This window comes from Phoca vitulina, unplaced genomic scaffold (assembly GCF_004348235.1).
Source record: "Phoca vitulina isolate PV1807 unplaced genomic scaffold, GSC_HSeal_1.0 scaffold58, whole genome shotgun sequence".
In the NCBI taxonomy this organism is placed as follows: Eukaryota; Metazoa; Chordata; class Mammalia; order Carnivora; family Phocidae; genus Phoca; species Phoca vitulina.
In genome coordinates, this window is record NW_022589761.1 from 7,268,214 (window position 1) to 7,285,225 (window position 17,012).

At 38.4% G+C, this 17,012-nt stretch overlaps 1 protein-coding gene across 1 annotated transcript in view; it reads left to right on the top strand.

Annotated features, from left to right (window-relative positions):
- The window catches only part of LOC116623261 (zinc finger protein 383-like), a 62,691-nt gene that overhangs the window by 26,936 nt on the left and 18,743 nt on the right, over nucleotides 1-17,012 (top strand). The gene's annotated exons all lie outside the window — the stretch shown is intronic.

The following is a 17,012-nucleotide window of genomic DNA, read 5'->3' on the forward strand; positions in this document are numbered from 1 at the left end:
GAGGCTTGTTATGTGGATTCTACAATTGTGCCTATCACATAATAAAACTTGCTTAGTATTAGCCTTTGTCATTATTATTATCTTTTCAATTTTGTTATGGAAAAACTTTTAACTAGTATCCATGTTTTACTGAACATCAAAGACATTATAATGGAAAAAAGACATTCATGTAAATGAATATAAGAAAAGTTTGACCAACATGTATTTCTTATGACAAGAGATAATTCATCTTAAAGAAAAATATGTGATGGTAAAGTGTAAGAAGGAAAAATTCATACCAAGATGAAAATAAAAATTCTTCATAGAAATTTGAATTTTGAGGAGAAACATCAGCATCATGACAGCATAAGATACCTACCCTCATTTGGCCCCTCTGTGGTTGTTGTGGGATCCAACACCATAAGCCCTGAGAGGAGTCTCACCCACATCAAGTAATAAGCTGACAGTCCTTGAAACAGGCTGTGAAACCAGCAGGAGTCAGAACCAGCCCCAGCCCCTTTTGGCTGCATTAAGGGCAAATCTGGAGAATGCTGATTTGAGCAGCCACTCACAAATGAGAGAGCCTTTGTAGAACTCCAGATTTCCTGAGGAGAGAGTCTAGCACTGTGTTGGAGAAAAAGAAAAAAAAAAAAAAAAAAAAAAAAGGAGGGGGTAAGATGAACTTTACCAGTGCCACCCCTTCCCCAAGGTGGCTTACCATGGAGCTGAACTAGCCAGCAATGACTTCTTCTGCAGGAGAAAACAGTGGGTGATTGCCCAGCTTCCCTACCTGTATAGGATGCTGCTAAAGAAACTTGTTTCTCTCCTGCAGCACCCACAATATTGAGACAGTACCTGCATGACTGCAGGTAGAGGAGATGAGGATATAAGAATATCAGAATGTATTAAAGAAATACAATTCCTACCAGCTGCATCCAGGATGCCAGCAGGAAGCCCACCACAAGCTGCTGGGAAAACCTTGCACAAGGATCCCCCACTTGGCTTGCAGGCACCCCCAGTGCCCCAAACGTTAAACCCACAGCTCCCTCAATTCTTCAACTAGCTCTTTGTGTACGCTCCCAAGTATGGCAGTAAGGGCCAGTTTTGGTAGACAGAGAGCATGCAGAAAACAGGCCAGAGTCTGTGGTGAGGGAGAAATCACAAACGAGCTATAGTATTATTTTAGGAAAAACAAAAGAGGTTTCCAGCCGCCAACCTGGTGAGTTGTAAGGTTGAGAGAAGACAAAGAAGCTTAAGATTTCTGCCACAAGGGGGCAAGAAGCAGGGAGCACATGTATTCCTACAAGGACAGAGAAAGCCTCAGTTATAAGCAGGACCAATAAAAAGTATCTCTGACCTGAAGGCATCTAGTAATATTTGGAGGAGGTGACTACTTCAAATGAGAAAACGGCAATGCAAAACTCCAAGAAACATGAGGAATCAATGAAACATGACATTACAAAAAGATCTCAATAATCCTCTAGTAACTGAACTCAAAGACAGAATTCTGTGATTTACCTGATAATTCAAATTAGCTGTTTTAAAGAAACTCAATGAGCTACAATAAAACATAGAACTCAACAAGCAGGAAAGCAATACATGAGTAAAATGAGAAATTCAACAAGGAGAAATCATAAAAACAAACCAACAAATCTGGAGCTGAAGAATGAATGAAATGAAAAATGCAATAGAGAACATCAACAGGAGAATAGACCAAGCAAATATAAAATCAGAGAGATAGAGGATGGGGGCTTTGAAATACCCCAGTCAGAGGAGAACAAAGAAAAAAGGAATCAAAGAGAGTGAAGAAAGCCTACAAGATGTGTGGGACACCATAAAACAAACAAGAATATAAAAAATAACTACTGTTCAGAATATAAAAAGTAAAAAATGGTAAAATCAAAAACATAAAAGGGGCAGTAAAAGAGTAGAGCTTTTGTGTGTGATTAAAGTTGCTATCCATCAGCTTAAAATGGACTGTTTTAAAAGATTTTTTTAAAGATTTATTTATTTTAGAGAGAGGGCAGGGAAAGGGGCAAAGGGAGAGGGAGAGAAAGAATTCTCAAGCAGTCTCCTCACTGAGTCCAGAGCCTGAAACAGGGCTCGATCCCAGGACCCCAAGATCCTGACCTGAGCCAAAATCAAGAGCCAGCCACCTAACTGACTGAGCCACCCAGGTGCCCCTATAAGATGTTTTATGTAAGTCTCACGATAACCACAAAGCAAAAATCTATTCGATTCACAAAAGATAAGTGAGGGGAGTCAGAGCATACCACCAGGGAAAAGAGAGGGAAAAAAGAACAATGGAACTACAAAATAGCCAGAGAGTTATTAATAAGATGGCATTAGTAAGTCTACATATTAATAATTTCTCTAAATGTAAATGAATTGAATTTACCAATCAAAAGGCATAGAATGGCCAGATGCATAAGATTCAACTATATGCTACCTACCAAAAGGCACTTCAGCTTTAAGGTCATACATAGGCTCAAAGTGAAGAGATGGAAAAAGATATTCTGTGGAAGCAGAAAGTGGGATTGGCCTTACAGGGTTGGCCCATACTTATATAAGACAAAATAGACTTTAAGCCAAAAATTATTATGAGACAAAGAATGTCATTATAGAATGATAAGGAGGTCAATTCATCAAGAAGATATAACAATCATAAATGTTTATGCACCCAATATTGGAACACCTAAATATGTTAAGCAAATACTTACAGATCTGAAGGGAGAAATAGGCAATACAAGAACAGAAGGGGATTTCAATACTTCACTTTAAGTAACAGATGGATCATTCAAACAGAAAATCAATGTAGAAACATTTGACTTGAATCATACGTTAGACCAACTGGACCTAACAGAACATTCCACTCAACAGCAGCAGCAGAATACACATCTCAAATACACATCTATCCAAGATGGATCATATGATAGGTCACAAAACAATTCTTAGGAAATTTAGACTGACATCATACCAAGTATCTTTTCCAACCACAATGGTATGAAACTAAAAATCAAAAAACAAGAGAAAGCTGGAAATTTTACAAATATGTGGAAACTAGGCAACACACTCCTGAATAACCAATGGGCCAAGGAAGAAATCAAGAGGAAAAAAAAAAATCCCCAAACAAATGAAAATGGAAACTCAACAGACAAATACATAAGTGATGCTATAAAAGCATTTCTTAGAGGGAAGTTTATAGCAATAAATGCATGTGTAAGGGAAAATGAGAGATTTTAAATAAACAACTTTAAATGTCAAGGAACTAGAAAAAGAAAAACAAACTAAGGCCAAAGTTAGCAGAAGGAAATAAAGATCAGAGCTGAAAAAAATGAGACAGAGACTAGTAAACCAATAGAAAAGATTAGCAAAGCTAAAATCTGTTTTTGAAAAGACAAAATTGACAAAACTTTAGCTAGACTAAGAAAAAAGCAAAAAGGGGCACCTGGGGGGCTCAGATGGTTAAGTGTCTGCCTTTGGCTCAGGTCATGATCTCCAGGTCCTGGGATTGACATCGGGCTCCCTGCTCAGTGGGGAGTCTGCTTCTCTCTCTCCCTCTGCCTCTCCCCCACCCCCACTTGTACTCTCTCTCAAATGAATAAATAAAATCTTAAAAAATAAATAAAATTATTCTAACAACACATTATATATAAAAAAAGAAGAAAAGCAAAAGGACCGAAATAAAATCAGAAATGAAAGAGAAAACATTCCAACTGATATCACAGCAATACAAAAGATCATAAGAGACTACTATGAACACTTGTATGCTAACAAATTGGATAATCTAGAAGTGGATAAATTCCTAGAAACATATGACCTATCAAGACTGAATTACGGAGAAGTAAAAAATCTGGAGAGACCAATTTCCAATGAAGAAAAGCCCAGCACCAGATGGCTTTGCTGTTGAATTTTATCAAACATTTGAAGAATGCCAATTCTCAAACTCTTACAAAAAATTGAAGAGGAGGGAACACTCCCAAGCTCATTTCAAAAGGTTAGCCTTACCCTGATGCCAAAACCATACAAGGACACCACAAGAAAAAAATTACAGGCCAATAATCCTGATGAATATAAATGCAAAAATTCTCAAGAAAAATATTAGCTTACTGAATTCAACAGGACATTAAAAGAATCATACACCATGATCAAGTGGGATTTATCCCTGAGATACAAGGATAGCTCAACATATTCACATCAATAAATGTGATATACCACATTAATAGAATGAAGAATAAAAATCATATGATCATCTCAACAGGCACAGAAAAGCATTTGACAAAATGAAACATCCCTTAATGGTAAAAACACTCAACAAATTTGAGTATAGAGGGAACATTCCTCAAACAATAAAAGCCAAATATGACAAACCCATAGCTAACATCATACTTGACAGTGAAAGGTGGAAAGTTTTCCTTCCAGTTCAGGAATAACACCAGGATGTCTACTCTCACCACTCCGATTCAACATAGTACTGGAATTTCTAGCCAGGGCAATAATATGCGAAAATAAGTATAAGGCATCCAAATCGGAAGGGAAGAAGTAGAATTGTCTCTGTTTAGATGATATGATCTTATATAGAGAAAATCCTAAGGACTCCACCTTAAAACTGTTAAGAGCTAAGAAAATACTAAAGTTGCAGGATATAAAATCAACATACAGAAATGAGTTGTGTTTCTATACACTAGCAACAAAATACCTGAAAAAGAAATTTTAAGAAATCTTATTCACAATAGCATCAGAAATAATAAAATATGTAGAAATAAATATAACCAATGAGGTGAACAATCTGTGTGGTGAAAACTACAAGACTGATTAAAGTAATTGAAGAAGACACAAGGGCGGGGGGGAAAGATGGCGGAGGAGTAGGGGACCCTATTTCAACTGGTCCCCAGAATTGAGCTGGATATCTACCAGGCCACTGTGAGCACCCACGAAACCAGCCTGAGATGTAAGAAGATCTGGATCTCTAAAAACAGAATATCACAGGCGGTTGGTTTTGAGGTATGAAGCGGGGAGCTGTGATTCCGCGGGCAGATATCAGAGGATAAATGGCAGCGGGAGGGTGCGTGGCCGTGGGGATCCTACACAGCCGGTGAGCAACAGCCTCGTGCGCTGGGGACAGGGCACAGACTCGCAGACTGGTAGCGGCAGGGAAAGGACTTTTGGGCAGCCCCCGGGACAGAAAGCCGGAGAGGCGGGGTCGCGGGCGAGCGCGAACTGGGAGCGGCTGGCGGTTTTCTTTTTTTTTTTCTTTTTTTTTTAAAGATTTTATTTATTTGACAGAGAGAGAGATAGCGAGAGCAGGAGCACAAGCAGGGGAGTGGGAGAGGGAGAAGCAGGCTTCCCGCTGAGCAGGGAGCCCGATGTGGGACTCGATCCCAGGACCCTGGGATCATGACCTGAGCCGAAGGGAGACGCTTAACGACTGAGCCACCCAGGCGCCTGCGGCTGGCGGTTTTAGAAGCACAAAGGGCAGAGACATGCCCTGACCTGGAGGCAGGACTGGCAGTGCTGCGGAGGGGTGCACAACCCAGGACGCTGCAGTTTATAGCAGCATGGACAGAAACAGAGACGGTGTGACCTGGAGAGCTCACTGAAGAACAGACTGCGATCTCTCTGCTCTGAGGCAGAGGGTTGGAAACAGTCTCTTCTGCTCTGACTCACGGAAGAGACGCGGAAAGCCGCCAGGGAAAGCCGCCAGAGAACAAAAGCCCCAAAGACTGATTCCCACTGAGCCCATCCCCCGCCACAGGGGGGCAGGGCAATTCTGCCCAAACAGGGTTGCCTGAGTAACAGTGCCGCAGGCCCCTCCCGCAGAAGAGAGGCTGGGAAAACAAGAGGCCAGCAACCCTAAGGTCCCAAGAAAACAGGTGCATCTTGCTTGGGTTCTGGTCAATAATTTGGACTCTATACATTCCCTCAAACACCCATCAACAGAATGACTAGGAGGAGGAGCCCCCAAAACAGAAAAGACTCAGAGATTATGACTTATGCTGCAGATTTACAAATGGATGCAGATATAACCAAGATGTCGGAGATGGAATTCAGGCTAGCAATTGTGAAGACAATGGCTAGAATGGAGAAATCAATTAATGGCAACATAGAGTCTCTAAGGACAGAAATAAAAGGTGAATTGGCAGAACTTAAAAATGCTATCAATGAGATCCAATCCAATCTAGATAATCTAACAGCTAGGGTAACTGAGGCAGCAGAACGAATAAGCGACCTGGAAGACAATATAATAGATAGAAAGGGAAAAGAGGAGGCCAGGGAAAAACAACTCAGAATCCATGAAAATAGAATCAGAGAAATAAGTGACACCATGAAGCGTTCCAATGTCAGAATAATTGGAATCCCGGAGGGAGTGCAGAGAGAGAGAGGACTAGAAGATGTATTTGAGCAAATCGTAGCTGAGAACTTCCCTAATCTGGGGAATGAAATAAACATTCGCGTCCTAGAGGCAGAGAGGACCCCTCCCAAGATCAAGGAAAACAGGCCAACACCCCGGCATGTAATAGTAAAACTTGCAAATCTTAGAACCAAGGAAACCATCTTAAGGGCAGTTAGGGGGAAGAGATTCCTTATGTACAGAGGGAGGAACATCAGAATAACGTCAGACCTATCCACAGAGACCTGGCAAGCCAGAAAGGCCTGGCAAGACATACTCAGGGTACTAAATGAGAAGAACATGCAGCCAAGAATACTTTATCCGGCAAGGCTTTCATTTAGAATGGATGGAGAGATGCAGAGCTTCCATGACCGGCAGAATTTGAAAGAATATGTGACCACTAAGCCGGCCCTGCAAGAAATATTAAGGGGGGTTCTATAAAAGGAGAAAGACCCCAAGAGTGATCTACAACAGAAATTTACAGGGACGATCTATAAAAACAATGTCTTCACAGGCAACATGATGACAATTAATTCATCTTTCAATAATCACTCTCAAGGTGAATGACCTAAATGCTCCCATAAAACGGCACAGGGTTGCAGATTGGATAAAAAGATAGGACCCATCCATATGCTGCCTACAAGAGACTCATTTTGAACCTAAAGATACATCCAGACTGAAAGTGAAGGGATGGAGATCCATCTTCCATGCCAGAGGACCTCAAAAGAAAGCTGGGGTAGCAATTCTTATATCAGACAAATTAGATTCTAAACTAAAGTCTGTAATTAGAGACACAGAAGGACACTATATCATTCTTAAAGGGTCTATCCAACAAGAAGATCTAACAATTGTAAATATGTATGCCCCCAACATGGGAGCAGCCATCTACATAAGCCAACTGTTAACCAAAATAAAGAGTCATATTGATAACAATACGTTAATTGTAGGAGACCTCAATACTCCACTCTCAGCAATGGACAGATCATCTAAGCAGAAAATCAACAAGGAAACAAGAGCTTTGAATGATACATTGGACCAGATGGACCTCATAGATATTTACAGAACATTCCACCCTAAAACAACAGAATACTCACTCTTCTCGAGCGCACATGGAACTTTCTCCAGAATAGACCACATACTGGGTCACAAATCAGGTCTCAACCGATACCAAAAGATTGAGATTATTTCCTGCATATTCTCAGACCACAATGCTCTAAAACTGGAACTCAATCACAAGAAAAAATTTGGCAGAAATTCAAACACTTGGAAGCTAAAGACCACTCTGCTCAAGAATGTTTGGGTCAACCAGGAAATCAAAGAAGAACTTAAACAATTCATGGAAATCAATGAAAATGAAAACACATCGGTCCAAAACCTATGGGATACTGCAAAAGCGGTCCTAAAGGGGAAATACATAGCCATCCAAGCCTCACTCAAAAAAATAGAAAAATCCCAAATTCACCAACTAACTCTACACCTTAAAGAACTAGAGAAAAAGCAACAAACGATGCCTAAGCCACGCATTAGAAGAGAAATAATTAAAATTAGAGCAGAAATCAATGAATTAGAAACCAGAAACACAGTAGATCAGATCAACGAAACTAGAAGTTGGTTCTTTGAAACAATTAATAAGATCGATAAACCACTGGCCAGACTTATCCAAAAGAAAAGAGAAAGGACCCAAATTAATAAAATTATGAATGAAAGGGGAGAGATCACGACTAACACCAAGGAAATAGAAACAATTACTAGAAATTATTATCAACAACTATATGCCAATAAACTGAGCAATCTGGATGAAATGGAGGCCTTCCTGGAAACCTATAAGCTGCCAAGACTGAAACAGGAAGAAATTGACAACCTGAACAGGCCAATAACCAGTAACGAGATTGAAGCAGTGATCAAAAACCTCCCAAAAAACAAGAGTCCAGGGCCTGATGGATTCCCTGGGGAATTCTACCAAACATTCAAAGAAGAAATAATACTTATTCTACTGAAGCTATTTCAAAAAATAGAAACAGAAGGAAAACTTCCAAACTCATTCTATGAGGCCAGCATTACCTTAATCCCCAAACCAGGCAAAGACCCCATCAAAAAGGAGAATTTCAGACCGATATCCCTGATGAATATGGATTCCAAAATCCTCAACAAAATCCTAGCTAATAGGATCCAACAATACATTAAAAGGATCATCCACCACGACCAAGTGGGATTTATCCCCGGGATGCAAGGGTGGTTCAACATTCGCAAATCAATCAATGTGATAGAACACATTAATAAGAGGAGGGAGAAGAACCATATGGTCCTCTCAATTGATGCAGAAAAAGCATTTGACAAAATACAACATCCTTTCCTGATTAAAACTCTTCAGAGTATAGGGATAGAGGGAACATTTCTCAAGTTCATAAAATCCATCTATGAAAAACCCATAGCGAATATCATCCTCAATAGGGAAAAGCTGAGAGCCTTTCCCTTAAGATCAGGAACATGTCAAGGATGCCCACTCTCGCCACTATTGTTCAACATAGTACTAGAAGTCCTAGCAACAGCAATCAGACAACAAAAAGAAATAAAAGGTATTCAAATTGGCAAAGAAGAAGTCAAACTCTCTCTTTTCGCAGACGACATGATACTTTATGTGGAAAACCCAAAAGACTCCACCCCCAAATTACTAGAACTCATCCAGCAATTCAGTAATGTGGCAGGATACAAAATCAATGCACAGAAATCAGTTGCTTTCTTATACACTAACAACGCAACTGTAGAAAGAGAAATTAGAGAAACGATTCCATTTACAATAGCACCAAAAAACCATAAGATACCTCGGAATAAACCTAACCAAAGAGGTAAAGGATCTATACTCTAGGAACTACAAAACACTCTAAAGAAATCGAAGAAGACACAAAAAGATGGAAAAAGATTCCATGCTCATGGATCGGAATAATAAACATTGTTAAAATGTCTATGCTACCCAGAGCAATCTATACCTTCAATGCCATCCCGATCAAAATGCCAATGACATTTTTCAAAGTGCTGGAACAAACAATCCTAAAATTTGTATGGAATCAGAAAAGACCCTGAATCACCAAGGAAATGTTGAAAAACAAAAACAAAGCTGGGGGCATCACGTTGCCCAATTTCAAGCTATATTACAAAGCTGTGATCACCAAGACAGCATGGTGCTGGCACAAAAACAGACATATAGACCAATGGAACAGAACAGAGAGCCCAGATATGGACCCTCAACTCTATGGTCAAATAATCTTTGACAAAGCAAGAAAAAACAATGGAAAAAAGACAGTCTCTTCAATAAATGGTGCTGGGAAAATTGGACAGCCACATGCAGAAGAATGAAACTCGACCATTCTCTAACACCATTCACAAAGATAAACTCAAAGTGGATGAAAGACCTCAATGTGAAACAGGAATCCATCAAAATACTAGAGGAGAACATAGGCAGTAACCTCTTTGACATCGCCCACAGCAACTTCTTTCAAGATACATCTCCAAAAGCTAGTGAAACAAAAGCAAAGATGAACTTTTGGGACTTCATCAAGATAAAAAGCTTCTGCACAGCAAAGGAAACCGTCAACAAAACAAAGAGGCAACCCACAGAATGGGAGAAGATATTTGCAAATGACACTACAGATAAAGGGCTGGTATCCAAGATCTATATAAAGAACTTCTCAAACTCAACACCCAAAAAACAAATAATCAAGTCAAAAAGTGGGCAGAAGATATGAAGACACTTCTCTGAAGAAGACATACAAATGGCTAACAGACATATGAAAAAATGTTCATTATCATTAGCCATCAGGGAAATCCAAATCAAAACCACATTGAGATACCACCTTACACCAGTTAGAATGGCAAAATGGACAGGGAAAGAAACAACAAATGTTGGAGAGGTTGTGGAGAAAGGGGAACTCTCTTACACTGTTGGTAGGAATGCAAATTGGTACAGCCACTTTGGAAAACAGTGTGGAGGTTCCTCAAAAAGTTAAAAATAGAGCTACCCTATGACCCAGCAATTGCACTCCTGGGTATTTACCCCAAAGACACAGATGTAGTGAAAAGAAGGGCCATATGCACCCCAATGTTCATAGCAGCAATGTCTGCAATAGCCAAACTGTGGAAAGAGCCAAGATGCCCTTCAACAGATGAATGGATAAAGAAGATGTGGTCCATATATACAATGGAATATTACTCAGCCATCAGAAAGGATGAATACCCAACTTTTACATCAACATGGATGGGACTGGAGGAGATTATGCTAAGTGAAATAAGTCAAGCAGAGAAAGTCAATTATCATATGGTTTCACTTATTTGTGGAACGGGGGTATAGCTCAGTGGTAGAGCATTTGACTGCACTTATTTGTGGAACATAAGGAATAGCATGGAGGACATTCGGAGAAGGAAGGGAAAAATGGGGGGGAGGAATTGGAGGGAGAGATGAACCATGAGAGACTATGGACTCTGAGAAACAAACAGGGTTTTAGAGGGGAGGGGGGAGGGGGGATTGGTTAGCCCGGTGATGGGTATTAAGGAGGGCACGTACTGCATGGAGCACTGGGTGTTATACGAAAACAATGGATCGTGGATCACCACATTAAAAACCAATGATGTATTGTATGGTGACTAACATAACAATAAAATTAAAAAAAAAAAAGAAGACACAAATAAGAGATATCCCATGTTCATGGATCAGAAGAAATATTATTGTTAAAATGTCCATTCCATGGGGCGCCTGGGTCGCTCAGTCATTAAGCCTCTGCCTTCGGCTCAGGTCATGATCCCAGGGTCCTGGGATTGAGCCCCACATCAGGCTCCCTGCTCGGCGGGAAGCCTGCTTTTCCCTCTCCCACTCCCCCTGCTTGTGTTCCTTCTCTAGCTTTGTCTCTCTCTCTCAAAAATAAATAAATAAAAATAAAATAAAATGTCCATTCCACCCAAAGCCATGTATGGATTCAAGGCCATCTCTATCGAAATTCAACTGGCATTTTTCACAGAAATAGAAAAACAATCCTAAAATTTGTATAGAGCCACAAAAGACCATGAATAGCCCAGGTAATCCTGAGTAAGCAGAACAATGCTGAAGGCATCATACTGCCTAATTTCAAACTATACTATAAAGCTATAGTAACTAAGACTGGTTGGTACTGGCATAAAAATGGACATATATTCCAATGGAACAAAATTGAGAACCCAGAAATAAGCCCTTGCATATAGTCAGCTAATATTTGACAAGGGAGCCTAGAATATTCATTGGGGGAAAAGATAGTTTCCTCATTAAATAGTGTTGGGGGCGCCTGGGTGGCTCAGTCATTAAGCGTCTGCCTTCGGCTCAGGTCATGATCCCAGGGTCCTGGGATCAAGTCCCACATCGGGCTCCCTGCTCTGCGGGAAGCCTACTTCTCCCTCTCCCACTCCCCCTGCTTGTGTTCCTACTCTCGCTATGTCTCTCTCTGTCAAAAAAATAAATAAAATCTTTAAATGAATAAATAAATAAATAGTGTTGGGAAAACTGGATATTCACATGGGAAAAAAATGAAATTGGACCCATATCTGTACCACCCACAAAAATTAACTCAAAATGGATTAAAGACTTAAATATAAGAACTAAAATCCTAAACCTTCTAGAATAAAACAGGAAAAGCCTCTTTGACATTGGTCTTGGCAATGATTATTTGGGTATAGCACCAAAAGCACAAACAAAAGCAAAAATAAATATATGGTACTAAATAAGTGAAAGTTTCCTGCACAGCAAAAGAAACAGTCAACAAAATGAAAAAGCAACCCATGGAATGGAAAAAAAATTTTTGCAAATCATATTTCAAAATAAGTTAATATTCAAAATATATAAACTCGTACAGCTCAGTAGTTAAAAAAACCCAATAAATCTAACTAAAAAATGGGCAGAATCGAGGAGACACTTTCCCAAGGAATACATAAAATAGGTAACAGGTACATGAAAAGATGCTCAACGCTACTAATCATCAGGGAAATGCAAATCAAAACCACAATGAGATATTCCCTCACACCTGTTAGAATGGCTATTATCAAGAAGTCCAGAGTTAGGGGCGCCTGGGTGGTTCAGTCGTTAAGCGTCTGCCTTCGGCTCAGGTCATGATCCCGGGGTCCTGGGATCGAGCCCCACATTGGGTTCCCTGCTCTGCAAGAAACCTGCTTCTCCCTCTCCTACTCCCCCTGCTTGTGTTCTGTCTCTCGCTATGTCTCTCTCTGTCAAATAAATAAATAAAATCTTAAAAAAAAAAAAAAAAAAGTCCAGAGTTAACAAGTGTTGGTGAGGATGTAGAGAAAACTAAATCCTTGTGCACTGTTGGTAGGAATGTAAATTTGTACAGCTACTATGGGAAAGAGTATAGAGGTTCCTTAAAAAATTAAAAATAAAACTTCCGTATGATCCTGCAATCCCACTTCTGGGTATATCAAAGGAAATAAAAACAGATATCATTGAAATATCTATACTTCCATATTCTTTTTTTTTTAATGCTATATATATTTTTTAATGCTGTATTTCTTTTCTGTTTCAAGTTTTTATTTAAATCCTAAGTTAGTTAACATATAGTGTAACATTAGTTTCAGGAGTAGAATTTAGTGATTCATCACTTACATGTAACACCCAGTGCTCATCACAGTAAGTGCCTTCCTTAATACCCATCACCCATTTAGCCCGTTTCCCTGCCCACCTCCCCTCTAGCAACCCTCGGTTTGTTCTCTATACTTAAAGAGTCTACTTTATGGGGGTGCCTGGGTGGCTCAGTCGTTAAGCATCTGCCTTCAGCTCAGGTCATGGTCCCAGGGTCCTGGGATGGAGTCCCTCATCGGGCTCCCTGCTCAGCGGGAAGCCTGCTTCTCCCTCCCCCGCTCCCCCTGCTTGTGTTCCCTCTCTCTCTTTGTCTCTCTCTGTCAAATAAATAAATAAAATCTTAAAAAAAAAAGAGTCTACTTTATGGTTTGCCTCTCTCTCTTTTTTTTCTTTCTCCTATGTTCATCTGTTTGATTTCTTAAATTCCATATATGTACACGTCCATATCCTTGCAGCATTATTTACAATAGCCAAGATATGGAAACAACCTGAGTCAGTCAATGGATGAATGGATAAAGAAGTGGTATATATACAGTAGAGTATCATTCATCCGTGAGAAAGAAGGAAATCTTGCTATTTGTGACAACTGCATCAACTCTGAGGGCATTATGCTAAGTGAAATAAGCCAGAGAAAGAAAATTACTATAGAATATCACTCATATGTGGAATCTGAAATAGGTGAACTCATAGAAACAGTATAGTGGTTGTTACCACAGAGTGGTGGGGGATATGGGGAGATGTTGGTCAAAGGGTACACACTTTCTGTAATAAGATGAATAAGTTCTAGGGATCTAATGTACAGCTTGGCGACTAAATACTGTATTATATACTTGAAAGATGCTAAGTGAGTAGATAGTAAATTTCTCACTGCAAAAAAGAAATGGTAATTATGTTACATGATGGAGGTGTTAGCTAACCCTGATGCTAATCATTTCATAATATATGTGTATCATATCAATGTGTTGTACACCTTAAACAGTATTGTAGTCAATTATATTAATACAATTGGAATTAAGTTTAAAAATTTACAATCTATACAAAAATAAAATCACGTATCTTGAATTAATAGGGAGAAATTATATTTTATGTATATGTGTATGGCCTTTATTATGTTGAGGTATTTCTTCACTATACCCCCCTCATTAAGAATTTTTATCATAAATGGATGTTGAATTCTGTCAAATGCTTTTTCTGCACCTCTTGGGATGATTATATGATTTTTATCCTTTATTTTCTTGAGATGGTGTTTCTCATTGGTTTTTGGATGTTGAGGTTGGGGGTGTAGCTCAGTGGTAGAGCGCGTGCTTCGCATGATTTTTGGATGTTGAGCTATTCTTGTATCCATGGAGTAAATCCCACTTGATAATATTTGTGAATTTTCCAGTTTTCTTCTTGTAATTGATTTCTAGTTTCGTAACATTGTGGTGAGAAAAGATGCTTGATATGATTTCAGTCTTCTTAAATTTATTAAGACTTGTATTGTGGTCTACCATATGATCTAGGGAATGTTTCATGTGTGCTTGAGAAGAATGTGCATTCTGTTTCTTTTGAATGGAATGTTTTGTATGTCTGTTAAGTCCATCTGGTTTATGTTTAAATCTTTAATCCTTTTTCAGTTATTTTTTGTATATGGTGTAAAACAAAGGTCCAGTTTCATTGTTTTGCATGTGGATATCCAATTTTTCCAACACCACTTATTGAAGGAGACTATCCTTTCCCCATGTTATATTTGTGGTGCCCTCGTCAGAGATTACTTGACCATATATGTGAGGGTTTATTTCTGGGCTATTCTATTCCATTGGTTTATGCACATGTTTTTGTGCCAGTACCATACTGTTTTGATTACTGTAACTTTGTAATATGTTGTGAAGTCAGGGAGCTTAATATCTCCTGCTTTGTTGTTCTTGCTCAAAAATGCTTTCACTATTCAGTGTTTTTTTGTGGCTCCAAATGAATTTTATAATTGTTTTTTTCCTATTTTTGTAAAAAATGCCATTGGTATTTTGATAGAGATTGTACTGGCTGTAATTTCTATGTATTTATAAATTTTCCCATTTTCTTTCTATTACTGATATATGGTTTTATTCCATTGTAATAGGGAAAGATGCTTGGAATAATTTCCAACCTTCATAAATTTATTAAGACTTGTTTTATGACTGCATGTGATATATCCTGAATAATGTTGCATATATGCTTAAGAAGAATGAGTAATCTGCTGATGTTGGGTGGCATGCTCTGTATACGTGTGTTAGATTCATTTAGTCTATTTTGTTGTTCAGTTCTGCGTTTTTTTATTGGCTTTCTGTCTGTATGATCTATCCATTAATGACAGTGGGATGTTGAAGCCTCCAATGATTATTATATTGCTATTTTTCCTTATAGATCTGTCAATATTAGCTTTATATGTTTAGATGCTTTGATATTAGGTGCATATATATTTATAATTGTTATATATTCTTGTGTATTGTCCCTTTTATCTACTGTGAACATTTGTATCTTAGTCTATTTTGTTGATATAAGTATAGCCTCCCCTGCTTTCTTTTGTTACCCTGTGCATGAAATATCTTTCTTCACCTCACACTTTCAGCCTATGTGTGTCCTTAATTCTGAAGTGAGTCTTTTATAGACAGCATTTATTTGGGTCTTGTTTTTCTTTTTCTTTTTTTCAGTCTATGTTTTTTCAGCCACTCTATGTCTTTTGGTTGGGAAGTTTAGTCCATCTACATTTAAAGTAATTATTATTTTTAAATTATTTTATTATTATCATTGAACACTACATCAAAAACTAATACTATATGCTGGCTAACTGAACATAATATTTAAAGTAATTATTAATAGGTAAGGACTTCTTTTAATTTTGTTAATATTTTGTCTGTTTTGTAGTTCTCTTGTTCCTCTCTTGTTTTCTTCATTGTAGTTTGATGATTTTTTGTGCTGATATGCTATGATTCTTTTCTCTCTAAGTTTTGTTTATCTACTATAAGTTTTTTCTCTGTGGTTACCATGAGGCTTAAATCAAATAATTTATAGTTATAACAGTTATTTTAAGCTACTAACAACTTAACTCCAATTGCATACATAAACTCTACACTTTATTTCTCTCCATACACACTTTATGTAATTGATGTTAGATTTTGCTTTTTTTATATTGTATTTCCATTAGCAAATTTTTGTGGTTATGGTTATTCTAATACTTATTATATCTTTTAACTATTTTACTGGTGTTAAAATATACATGGCACCATTACAGTATTGCAATATTTTGTCTTTGTCTTTTCCAGTGAGATTTACATTTTCATATGCTTTTTAAAATTAGTTTCAGAGGTAGAATTTAGTGATTCATCAGTTGCATATAATACCCAGTGCTCCTTACATCAAGTGCCCTCCTTAATGGCCATCACCCAATTATCCCTTCCCCCCACACACATCCTCTCCCCTCCAGCAACCCTCAGGTTGTTTCCTAGAGTCTAGTATTTCTTATGGTGTGCCTCCCTCTCAATTTTCATCTTATTTTATTTTTCCCTCCCTTCCTCTATGTTTATCTGTTTTGTTTCTTAAATTCCACATATGAGTGAAATCATATGGTATTTGTCTTTCTCTGCCTGACTTATTTTGCTTAGCATTATACCCTCTAGTTCCATCCATGTCATTGCAAGTGGCAAGATTTCATTTTTTGATGGCTGCATAATATTCATACACACACACACACACACACACACACACACACACACACACCACATCTTCTTTATCCATTCATCTGTTGATGGACATCTGGGGTCTTTCCATAGTTTGGCTGTTGTGGACATTGCTGCTATAAACATTGGGGTCCCTGTGCCCCTTCGAGTCATTATGTTTATATCATGTTGCTTTTTAATATCATTTCATTAAAACTGTAAAACTTCCTTTAGCATTTCTTGTAAGACAGGTCTTATGATGACAAAATTTGAGTTGTTATTTCTTGGCACATGGCTTCTTCATAGATTCACACCCACCTATTGCTGTTGGTGTGTGTGTGTGTATGTGTGTGTGTGT